Source organism: Canis lupus, chromosome 23 (genome assembly GCF_003254725.2).
Source record: "Canis lupus dingo isolate Sandy chromosome 23, ASM325472v2, whole genome shotgun sequence".
Classification (NCBI taxonomy): Eukaryota; Metazoa; Chordata; class Mammalia; order Carnivora; family Canidae; genus Canis; species Canis lupus.
In genome coordinates, this window is record NC_064265.1 from 19,458,289 (window position 1) to 19,471,054 (window position 12,766).

General features: G+C 34.8%; 1 protein-coding gene and 1 long non-coding RNA gene across 22 annotated transcripts in view; one reads left to right on the plus strand and one right to left on the minus strand.

Annotated features, from left to right (window-relative positions):
• Positions 1-12,766, plus strand: part of THRB (thyroid hormone receptor beta) — a 371,974-nt gene that overhangs the window by 80,915 nt on the left and 278,293 nt on the right. For 10 of the 21 annotated variants that reach the window (XM_025461005.3, XM_035705026.2, XM_035705036.2 and 7 more), the window contains exon 2: positions 12,133-12,229. The exons of the other annotated variants lie outside the window; for them this stretch is intronic. The gene's annotated coding sequence lies outside the window, so the exon portion shown is untranslated. The remainder of the gene's footprint in view (positions 1-12,132; positions 12,230-12,766) is intronic. 21 annotated transcript variants of the gene reach the window in all.
• Positions 7,229-10,127, minus strand: LOC118352079 (uncharacterized). The gene is made up of 2 exons (XR_004808592.1): positions 10,018-10,127; positions 7,229-7,410 (listed from the first exon to the last, which is right to left on the minus strand). It is a non-coding gene; the product is annotated as an uncharacterized LOC118352079 (long non-coding RNA).

Sequence of the window (12,766 nt, forward strand, 5' to 3'; positions counted from 1 at the left end):
TCCATTGAAAACTATTGATTTAGATCAAAGTAGTCAGACAGCATGCAGCATAATAAATTTATTTATTTAGTTAATTAATTCATTATTATTATTATTTATAATCTTAGTAATACAATTAGGTTGAACCTAAGGCAATCCAATTAATTGCATAATGATTCACTGTCATTGGGCTTGAAAAAAATCAACCTCTGCTTGGCCATGTGACTTAAACATGATCATAGGATGAGGAGTGACATTATTGTTGCTCAAATTAAAACATCTCAGAGATCTCTTTTGGTTCACCTCTTTCTACTTAGCTTATGTTGATAGTAAATTTGAAAAGCTATCAATTTGATAACCATATTGGTATATGTAAATGAAACTATGCCCTGAGTTTAAATCTTGTATTTTTTGATACTTAGAAAATGGCTCAAACTCTAAACCCATAATTCTTTGAATCATCTTGCCTTTGATTTTAGCATATAACCATGGCTGTCTGAGCTAGTTAGTTCAGAGGGGTTTTACAAGATGGTAATGAGGCCAATGTTGCAGTTTCAATTAGCTTCACAGAAGAAAAACCCAGCTTCACAGCAGCAGACTGAACTGCTAACCCCTGCCACCACTCTCAGCCAATGGCCAAAAGGAATATGAGAACAGAGAATGTTGCCGACTCAGCACTCCCAGGACCATTTAGCCTGGACAAGCAAAGGTCACATCTCATTGATGATGATGGCCCATCCGTGTTTTATTCCTACACCAATTCACTGCGGAAACACAAAATGAAGAGTACTCTGTAAATTGGAGCTGCCTTTATAGCCAATGTAGATCATTGAGGCAAAGATTTGTTTACTCTAGTGGGGTTTTTTTTTTTTGAATAATGAATAGGACAGCTGCAGTTTGAAAGATATTTAAGCAACTTTTATTTTTGTTTTCAAATTTGCAATTTTGATCATATATTGAGAGTTAAGTACATTTTTTCCACTTACAAAATTATTTTCTAATCATTCACTTAGAGGGATGGGTTATTATAATCATAAATATATCTGCTAATATGTTGATATAATAGCTAAATCAGGCAATTTTTCCTTGGAATGAGAAGACTTTTATAAGCATTAAAATAGAAATTGAATTTTGCTAGCATTTCATACTATGGGCAGAGGCATATTAACAAGGAGTTAATAATCCCTGGCAGTAGTTTCCCTAATACTAATTTATGTGTTGTATAAAATGTAACATCCATGGAAATGTGACCCTCAATTTTTGCCCTTTCTTGCAAAGATTGGACTTAATTCTGCTTTTAGGATATTTGCTTTGTTCTTGTTAAACTGCCTAGATAATAATGGATGCAGGAAAATGTTGACCAGTTGGTTTATGTACTCAGTTCTAGCATGAAAGATACATTTCTTTCCACTTTCCTCTGGTCTTTGTATTTGGGTTATACTCATCCAGTCTCAGGCCACACTCTCCCAGTAGGAAGCTACTGGAGTTTAATATCATTTATATAATGGTTTTCCTTTCTCACTGGTGCCTAAATTTTTCTTTTGACTTATCAAGAGATCCATAGGAATTTTCAACAATCTCGGTATTATATTCTGATGATGAATGGATATCCAATTTCAAGTTCTTCCATTCACAATACATTCATCAAAACACAATCAACTTTAGTAGCCTATAGAGAAAATAGCTTTTAGAACCTGATATTTACTTCACCTCATCAAAGGTCTGCTAAACATATTGAGTCCTAAATGAATAGCAGTGGACAAGCCAAACAAATTGAGCCTGAATGCAAGAATGTCTACAGATGTTTCCATGAATTGCTTTTTAATCAATGAAATCAGGAACATGTGTGTTTTTCTAAAATTGATTCCTACAGTTGCAGCTGCATGAGTACCACATTTTCCCAACTGCCTCTCTGTTGCTGTCAGTGCCATATTCAGATTCTATTTCAATATGGATGATGTTCTCTTTCTAAAAATTCCAATATTTATCTACCATTTCTATGTGTTAGGTACTGTGCAAAGTGCTTTCATGGATTAATTAATTTATTTTTTTACAATGGCCTTATGACATACACGAGATATTTTTATTATTCTCATCATACAGCTAAGGGAATTAAGTGGAAAAGGTTAGTCAGAGGCCCAGGATCATACAGCAAATAGTTAAGTAACACATGACAGAGCCAGATTCTGTGTTTAGTCTGTATGAATCCAGAGCTTATACTCCTAACTGCTATGCTGTACTGCCTTCTGAAAGTCAATATCATAAAGATTTGTATTCTTTTTTATTTCTAATAATATGATTTTATTTCTATCATCACATTTGACTTAAAACAAATAACTAAAAATGATACCTAAATATCTTTCATATCACCCAGCCTGAATTCTTACAGAATGTATCCTGTCTGTGCTAATTTGACTTAGTTGGGGCTTCATCCTTCTGGTATTCATGGGTCTTAAATTTGTAGCTATAAAGTTGTTCATGTTTTGAGTAATTGTATTTCACTCCCTATGACATTTTGGGCACTTAAAACATGTTCGATGATATTTTAAAGAATGCAATTTACACCACTTCCTTTAGAAGACTATAAATAAAATAATGATAGAAAGTGTCAAGCCATAATTACATCGAGAGTTTTAGTAACCTCATAAACCACAAGAATGAAATACCAAAGAAATTTTTTTTTCTACCACTAGCATCAAAGTCTCATTTGATGATTCTATTTTTGCAGCATTGATGGAAGTAATCCAGTTAGGCTGACATTTTTATAGAGGATAGTTTGATGTTCAAATAAGCTGTGTTATTTCATCATCTTTATTTTCTTTATGGAAAAGGTTTTTTCTTCTATAATGATTTGAACTGTGCTATAAAGTAAATGAAAATGTGTCTTGTAGGTTGGATTATGGTTCCCAAAGACACATTTCAGTTGATATAAAGGTCTTTGCCATAACCACAGTTGATGTTTACAGATACACACCCCTTCTAATTTTTAATGCTGGTGTTGAATTTCTTAATGAATCTAATCACAGAAAATGTGTCAAAAGGAAAGGGATGCTCGGTCTCAAACATATGCTTGGGTTTTTGTTATCAAGAAACAAATGTCCAAATGTGATTGCACACAAGCTAACACACATGCTCATGCACGTGCTCACACACTCACTAAAGTTTGGATCCAAGTTTTGAACCTGGTGACACAGTGGCACTTAGAGCCAAATACTAAGCATATGTCAAAATTTGGTGTGATCATAACAGCAGAATAGTACTATATTGCTTCATTCAGCATGATGCAGGAAGAGAAGCCAAATGACAAAAAAAAATTAAGAATCATAAAACAAATGTTATTTCCTTCTCAGAAGCATTATGTTTCAATAATTGAGAAAAAATAAGACCAATTTGTTTGTCTGGCTTTCTTATCATTGGTAAATTAATAGATACATTTCTGCTCTAGAAAAGAAAATAGGCCAATGAACCTTTAATGGTTGAGATAGGTTACATAAAATTGCTGATATTTGATGTTCTGTCCTATAGATCAAAATATATCTATCACTGAGCAAAAAAAAAAGTAGTATCAACAAATTTATATAGTGCAGTTTGAAAGAATACTACTCATTTTATTCATTTTTATCCTCTTAGGATTTCATTCTATCTGTATTTTTTTAAAGATGGCATATCTTAAAAAAAAAAAAAGATGGCATATCGTTAATTGTGTAAAAAACTCATAGCTTTAGAGAAGGGCCTTACTGATACAAATAACTTGCATATGGATCAAGTATTTTTGGTATATCATTATTCATGAATTCATTTGTGAGAGCCAAGGATGGAATAGTTGTTCATCAGTAGCAAATTTCACCAAGAATGAGAATTAGAATTCTTTTAGGATCCCTTGATACCTTTGGCTAATGGGCAAAAGATAACCTTAGGGAAAAGTGAATGGGGGACCAAATGATAACTACTTTAAGAAATCCCCCTATATCATGTTTAAAAGTCATAGCTAGATGTAATAGTGATAGATTTGTGGAATGGAAATGCCCGGAACTATCCAGCCAAACAGTTCTCAACTGTTCAATAAGATGATCCAAATCCACATGGATAGGCTGTAATGAGCAGTGAGGTATGTTATATGCTTTGCATTTCTAAGGCTCAAAATACTAAAGTTAGCAAATTATTTTATTCTTTTATGAATTAGAATGTATTGGGCAGCCCGGGTGGCTTAGAGGTTTAGCGCCGCCTTCGGCCCAGGGCGTGATCCTGGAGATCTGGGATCAAGTCCCACGTCGGGCTCCCTGCATGGAACCTGCTTCTCTCTCTCTCTCTCTCTCTCTCTCTCTTTCTCTGTCTCTCATGAATAAATAAAATCTTTAAAAAAAGTATAAATTAGAATGTATTTGAAATTATCCATCTAAAAATGCCACACTAACTTAATAGCATTTCAAATCTGAAATAAAGAAATACAGTTTCAGCTAGTGAATCTAGTATTTCATACATGTCCCATGGAGATACCCATGGGAATGAATCTTGCATGCAAACATAAAGGTTATGGTTCCTAGCAGAAAAAAAGTTCTTGATCTACAGATCTAGGAACTTCCTGCTAACTTTTCTACAATTGGCAGAGATTGCTTAACTCATAGCCAAAAGTTGATGGTGTACATGGAATCACCAAAGGGTCATAATCTTGAAGGACATCTCTCCAGGGCATGATGAAGCATGAGGAAATGCCTATACCACCATTATGGAACACATTTTTTTGTGACTGGATGTTTAGAACTCTTGGATTCTCTCTCTCCTCCCTGCCAACAGCACCCAGTTCCCACTGCCAGTTTGTTTCTCTGAGCTCAGTTTATCTAAAGTGGCCATACTTCAAGGGTTGACCTTTTCTTTCTTCAGATGCGTTAATATCATGGATTAAACTCTGTAGTTGGTCTCAATCCATGGCTATTCTCATAGACCTAGAAGAAGTGTTGATTCAATGCTTACAGGATAACTTTATTCCTTTATCTACAAGCAATTTGGAGGGGTGAAAGGCACTTTACAATTGCCCCCATTTAACAAGAAATTAAGATCTAAATCTGACTCTATTGTTGCTGTTTTTAACTGCCTGATTATAATTCCTTAGATTCTTTAGTTCAGGGAATTTATACCATATCTCATTCTCATGATCTTCATTCTATGTACTCTTCTTTTGACTTATAATTCATAAAAATTTTTATAATCTTAACAGCTATTATATGAGTAGAAAAAATTCCTTTTATAGTACAGGGCAATCCCAGCAAAGATGACACCAAAACCTTGTCAATCAACCTTATAGGTTGAAAAATCCCAAGTAATATATGAACAAATTCAATCTAGCAAAACATAAAAACAATAACAAACCATAATCACAACAGTTAGTTCTTAAAGACATAAGAAATTTTACTAATAGTCTGTTTTTATAGTTCATCTTATTAATAGGTTAAACAAGGAAAATTTAATCATGTCTGTGTTCAGAAAGTACTTGATTTAATATGCATTGCTAATGAAAATTCTTAATGAAACATAGACATCTATTTACTTAAAATGATAAAGATTATTTATTTGAAACAAACATTAGATTTTTCACTCATAAGATTCTATATGTATTTGTGTTAAAACAAGAAACAAGAAGAAGATAACAAATTTACTGACATGAAAAAAAAATAGTGATGAGAAAGGGGAAGTAAAAAAAAATCACCATTTGTCTATATTGAAAATTTAAGAGAACCAACTGGAAAAAAAGCTATTAAAATAGTCAAGGGTTTAGTATTATAAAATTTTTCACTACACCCCTTACAAAAATAAATCCACAAAAATAGAGTACTTACTAGCCATAATCAATTAAAAAATAAACAGAAAAAACCCACATATCACAATAGCAACCCTAAAATAAAAATAACTAGGAATAAGTATAAAAATAAATGGATAAGCCTACCAAAAAAAAATGACTATCCTGAAAAAAATACAAAATAACTTGGAAGAAGGTGAGATTTAACAGGATAATATTCTATACTTCTCAACAAAAAGAATCAATACTTTAGACATTAAATTCTCCCCAATGTAATCCAACTACTGAATGCATCTGAAATCAGAATCACCAAGGGGTTCTTTCAATAATGTGACAAAATAATGTACAAATCCATGTGAAATAAATTGAAAAGCAAAACTAGCCAATAACTTATTTAAAAATCAATGGTCCCAAAAGATTAAGAACGATTATATTAAAAGAAAAGATTTGATCAAGTTTCAACATAAAATGTAGTACTCTATGCAATGAAGAAAAATCACAACCAAAATTAAAACACTGTAAACATGATGGGAAAATACCTACAAGACAAGATTTAAAAAATATATATATATAAAGCAGTCTTACAAATATGAAGGAAAGAGAGTATTCCTATAGAATCCACAAGACCATAGGCCAGCAAAACTTTTCTGTAAAGGACAAATGATAAATACTTTCGGCTTTGCAAGCACCGCAATTCTGTTGGTTACTCAACTTAGCCCTTGTAGCACAAAAGCAGCCATAGACAATGCACAAAGAAATAGGTATGACTGTATTCCAATGAAAGTTTACTTAGAAAAATAGGAAATGGGACAAGTTGGCCCACAGACCACAGGGTGTCAATTCCTGCAATAGACTTTCTAGGACTTGTTCACAGCTATATGCCAGGTATACCTAGAAGTAAGATGGCATATATAAAATGCTCAACAAATATATGTTGAAAGAACAAGTAAATAAATGAATAGAAATAGGACAACCCACAAAAAATTAAAATCAACAGTAAAATATGTAAAATTGTTCAAACTCACAGAATGAAAGAGAGACAAATTAAAATCATGGCATAACACTTTTTTTCACAAGGTTTGTTTCTTTAATGATAATTCTTAGATTTGGTAAGGGTAAAGGCTCAAGCATGTCCTCGTATGCTGCTGGTAGGCATTTTTACCCTTTTTCTTTAGTTATATACATAGGGAATAGTGTAGAAAATAATATCAGAGGAACTGTGTATCCTCTCCCTCCATTGGCAGTGTTCAGATTCTTTAGGTCCATTCTTAAAAATTATTGAGAACCTCAAAGAGCTTTTGTCTGTTAATGTTTATATTTACCAGATTAGAAATTAAAGCAGAAACATTTAAACTGTTTGTAATTCATTTAAAATAGCAATATAAACTCTTTACATTTTAACATAAATATTTTCATGACAACTACATTTTCCAAAGAAAAAGAAATTATTGAAAAGAGTGACACTGTTTTATATTTTTGCAAGTCTCATTAATGTCTTGCCTGAAAGAAGATCACTGGATTCTCATAACTGCTTCTGAATTTATTCTGTTGTGCCATGCTTTTTTGGTGAAGTATATGCAGAAAGTCTTCAAACAGTTTTGTAATTGGAAAAGAGAAAAGTATCTTCATAGCCTTTCCTGAAAAACAAAAATTCTGCTTTGAGAGTACACCAAAATGCAACAAGTGGTAATTCCTTTTATAAAAAAGATTTTATTTATTTGAAAAAGAGAGCGAGAGAGCACAAGCAGGGGAAATGCCAGAGGGAGAGGGAGAAGCAGCTTCCCTACTGAGCTGGGAGTCTGACTCAGGGCTCCATCCCAGGACCCTGATCCCAGGACCCTGGGATCATGACTTGAGCAGAAGGCAGACAGTTAACCAACTGAGCCACCCAGGTACCTCATCAAGTGGGAGTTCCTAACAGGTAGTTGCAATGTGGAACCTAAAACCATTATCACTGAACCTCTCATATTTCATTACACTAAAATCTAATCATTTATCCTGCACTTTGAGTAGATATTTTACTCATGCATGGTCTTGTAGCATCATGCACTGACCATGTAGAAAATATTGGTTCAATGAGTAATGCAGATTTCCAGATATGGATACATATTGTCATATAATATTCAAGATTCTGTTTACCAGGTCTCCACTGATCTCAAAAAAGCCTTTAGGTATAGGAAACAGTCAAGCCCTCAGTGGTGGATGTAAGTTTTCCAAAATTCTGATTTTCATTTGAAAGCTTGAAATTTTATCATTGACAAAAATTGCTGTCAGTTGTCTTCTTTCACTTTTTGAGAAAAAGATGGCCAAACACCCAAGTCTGAATAACCATAATTTGTCTCTTATTAATTCTTTTAAGAAAAAAATGATGTTCTGTGAAGAAAGCAGGTAGTTCAGTTCACAATTGAATCATCATACTTATATATGCAACAGAAGTGCTATATTCATTACTATTTTGTCATTCAGAATATTTTTTTAAAGGTAGTCTAATGTTGAGATTTAATTAAAATCATTTTTATTGCTTCGTTAAGGACACTCAAATGAAACTGGCTATAGCGTGAATGGCAGGAAAAGCACAGTGACTATTCATGCAGTTGGTGCCGCTATCTCGATCCATGCTAAGTTGTCACAGGTATACCCACCACTGATTTTGCACCATCAGTGCAAATGTCAACATGGTGGAAAAGACATAAAATTTTAAAATTTTGCATAAATAATTCCACCCTTTATGTATGCTTTGACCAAGATTTTTTTCATGTAATATTATGCCCTTATGTTTTTGAGACAGATATAGGCTGATAGATTAGATCTAGTTCATATATCTTTTGTTTTGTTTATTTATTTATTTATTTGAGAGAGAGAAAGAGCATAGAGGGCCAGAAGGGGAGAGAGAATCTCAAGAAGACTCCATACTGAGCATAGAGCCTGCACAGGGCTCGATCTCATGACCTTGAGATCATGACCTGAGCCTAAACAAAGAGTCAGACACTTAACTGACTGAGCCACCAAGGTCCCCCTCTAGTTCATATATTTTAACTGCTGTGTATATTTATTTCTTTGTTCCTGTACTGATGGATATTTAAGTTATATCCAACTTTTTACTACTGTATTTCCTCAAGCAAGAGTAACTCTAGGGATGCCTGGGTGGCTCAGTGGTTAAGCTTCCGACTCTTGGTTTTGGTTCAGGTAATGATCTCAGGGTCATGAGATCCAGCCCTGCATTGTTTGTGCTCCTCAGCAGGGAAGTCAGCTTTCCCTCTCTAGCCCTCTGCCCGCCCTCTTGCTTTGTGCATGCATTTGCATGCTTGTTCTCTCAAATAAGTAAATAAATCTTTTTTTTTTAAAGAGTCCCTCTAGGTTGTATATCATAATATGGACTTCCTAGGTCTAAGAGTATGTATATACTCAGTTTTTCCTTATGTTGATTATGAAATTGCCCTTAACAAGGCTTTACGTTTACAGCCCAATGTGGTTTTTAACTGGTACTCTCTTTCTAGGGGGAGTTTGGCAAATGTGTGTCAAGCAGTCTAAGGAAGACAATTTTTGAACCAGAAATTTCAATTCTAAAAATTGAGTATGAAGGTCATTTGGCCAGGAATGAGTACAACTTTTTACGAAGTTGCTTACGATTATTTATAAAGTAGAAAATCTAGACAAAACCTTCTAAATGTTTAATATTAGGTGACAAATTAAAAATATATTGTGGGTATCTATTCATGGATATTCTGTAACCATTTTATATCCTAATTTTATTTAATTGATACATTTTTATCTAACTGTATTTGTCAAAATAGACCATGGAAGTGCAGGTAATTTTTTTTCCTCTTTGTGTGTGTGTGTGTGTGTGTGTTCAAAATTTTCTTGTTATTGAGAACATGCTCTTATAAAGAAAAGAAAGAAGGGAGAGAACACGGACAGATGGCTTAGAGCTTATATTTTAAAACCTCATCCCAAACTAAGTGTCAGGTGAGGCCAAAAAAGTAAAACAAAGTACACAAATTTGACACAGCATAGGGAATGATTTTTAAAAGCCTCCTGAAACCCCCAGAGATTTTGATTTGGTGGGACTGGGGATCAATGAGTCTCTGAAATGCATAAACCTCACACCTTAAGAAACACTAATTCAGAAACTAGAGCTAATTCCACCTGACTTGTCTGCATTAATGAAAAATAAGGAACCTTGTCATTTATAATATTTGTTAGGCAAAAGAGACAAGCAATGGCTAGGGTAGTTCTGGTGGTACCTTTCCTCCTGGAGGCTGGAAACTGAAGGCAGGAGCCTCTGCAACCACATCCTGAGGCAGGAAGGAGCTCTCTTTCCTGCAAACCTGTCCCAGACTTAGCTTTCTTCTCCTTGGCATTGGCAGTCTGCCCTGAAGCAGACAAGGTCAAGTCTGCAGGTGGTGGCTCCAGGTGTTCCTCCTCACTTCTCTCTCATCCCTCCTTCCCCTGTTTCCCTGGCATTTGGGTCACTTCCTCTGCAAATTTGAGCATCAGAATCTTTAGGTGAGCTTGCTAAGACACGTATTCCTGGCCCCCAACTCAGAGCTTCAGATTCCAGTTTGTATTTATAAAAAGCTTCCAGGTGATGAAACTTCTAGCCCATGAACTACACAGAGGTAAAGATAATGTTTAGACTCACCAGAGAGAGAGACTCAGGGGCTGAGCAATAAAATAGTATTCACTAGAATTCCCATCAGATAGTTATCTAGAAATGCAGATGTGGATGGAGTAATAGTAACAGCATTAGTAGTGGGAGTAGTAATAAGAATAGTAATAGTAATAATAGAGATAGCAACAATAGAAATATTAATAATGAGATCACATAAAGAAAGTCTATTTTTCTTCCTGTGTTTTGATGAAAGTCTTGAACATGGTGTTGCGAGACCAGAGACAAGATTTCGGATGCAAAAGTGTTATGAAATCGCGAATTAAAAAAAATGTCTCTTTAAATTGACTGTGTTACATTTTTAGTGGAAGCAAGGTCTTTAAAAACATGCCAGACCTTATGATCCAGAAAAAGCTGTTTCTTTTCCTCCTGCAGGGTATTATTTATCTTTGGTTAATAGATTCAGCCAAGCCATTTTTATAGCCTCACATGTTATCAAAAAGTGTTTTTATTTCTCAATCTAACTACTCCCTTTCTCAACCTATTGCATTAATTCTGCCTGTAGTGGCCAAGTATAAACTGAAGTCTAGATAAAAGGGATTTTTTCAAAACCCCATTTGTGTTTTTCCTTTTTGTGTTAAATTATAAATACAGTAATTGGCAGTTAATGAGATGTAAGTGCTGTAGCCTCAGACTCTTTGGGTTACTCATGTCTCTGCACCATTTTCACCCGGCCCTCATTTTCCACACACCAGACCTATAATTATGCCAAAATTTATCCAAGCCAGAGAATATTTTGCTTTTCCCTGTTGCTACCTACAGACCGTAAAGTTCTGGAAAGCATTGGACATGCAAAACTAATTTTAAACCCCCCTAGCAAAAATTCTGAGGGGCAACTCAATAAGATATAATTAAAGACGTGTGCATGATAGATTTCAGAGATCACTGAGGCATCTCATCTAGAAAGCATCTGATCTAGCTGTCTGGCTTTCATATCAACCCCATTTTGCAGATGAATTAGCCACAGCTTATAAAAACAAAATATATGTGAAACTGGGATTTGAACTGGAGATCTATCTGGCCCTAATCCCTGTGCCTTTTCAAGGGGGTTCAACGGGTGTCTTTTGCCTCTCTAAACGGTGTTTTTTTTTTTTTTTTTTTTTTTTTGCATCATTCTGTTGCCAGCCTACCTTGAACTCTTTCATCACCTGGTTGAATGTTTTTCATGAGCTTTTAAAGTTTCCTTTATATGATTTGTACAGTATTTTTTAACAATGTCTTTTAACAATGGTGTCCTTGCACCAGATGTTTTGATGTACTAAATTTACACATATACCTGAGTGAGGAAGACACATGACTTTTGTTTTGTACAAACAAAAACAAAAACAAACAAAAACCCCTCCAGGTCTCATGTTTACATTGAAAATGTCAGTCTTTGTTTCCACTCAAGTGCTAATCTTTCTAAAAATGTCCCTCACATTGAAGGACATCCAAAAGGCAGTAACTTATTAGAACCTTGGGTTCAGATTACAAATACATTTGGCTAGCTCAGCGTTAAAGTTCAAATTATCTCAGAATTATTTTAAATATTTGTACAGGAACACTGATTAGTTTACTAGTGTGTTGCCTCATAACTATCCACTAATAACCACCTTGGTCTGTGATCGTTAACTCCAAGGGCTCAAGCGAGTTCTGGACAAAGGTAATTTGCTTCAGTGTCTGAAGCTGTCATATGATGTCTTTTCCCTAGGACGTGGAAGAGTTGACTCAGAAAAGGAATTTGAAATGGATTTTTAGACCGCGTTTTATTATTTGCACAGAAGAATTGAAAAGGAAGTTCTGATGAGGTAATGTCCTCTCCTCTCTGCCCCCTTTTTTGTAGTTAGTATTTCCTAATTATTTACATTTAAACTGGAGATCAGTAGCATGGAGTAGGGGAAAGAATGTCAGTGTGGGAGTCAGGATACCTGGGATTTAGTGCTGGCTCTGTGATTCAACTCATGACCTTAGACAAGTCATTTAGTTTCTCTGGGTGTTGGTTTCTATAAATGAGAAAGTGACACAAGGTCATTCCTTAGCTGTAGAGTCTGTATGTATGTGCATTCTGCAAAAAGAAGCTAAACTAGCTAGAAAACAACAGACCCAGGTATAGGTTAGGCAAATGCTGCCTCCCTATTTCTCAGCTGTTGGCAGGACTGGCTGCATGGACAGCAACCTGTGCTTGGTTTAGTTAGAATTTTGCTGTTACCATCTTGAAATTCTTCATAATTTTTGAATAAAGACCCCGCATTTTCATTTAGCTCAGCACGAAATTATGTAACAGGTCCCTCCTTTTGATGACACATTTCTTACCATCATATCGCTCAGCTGAAATAAGGAGTCAT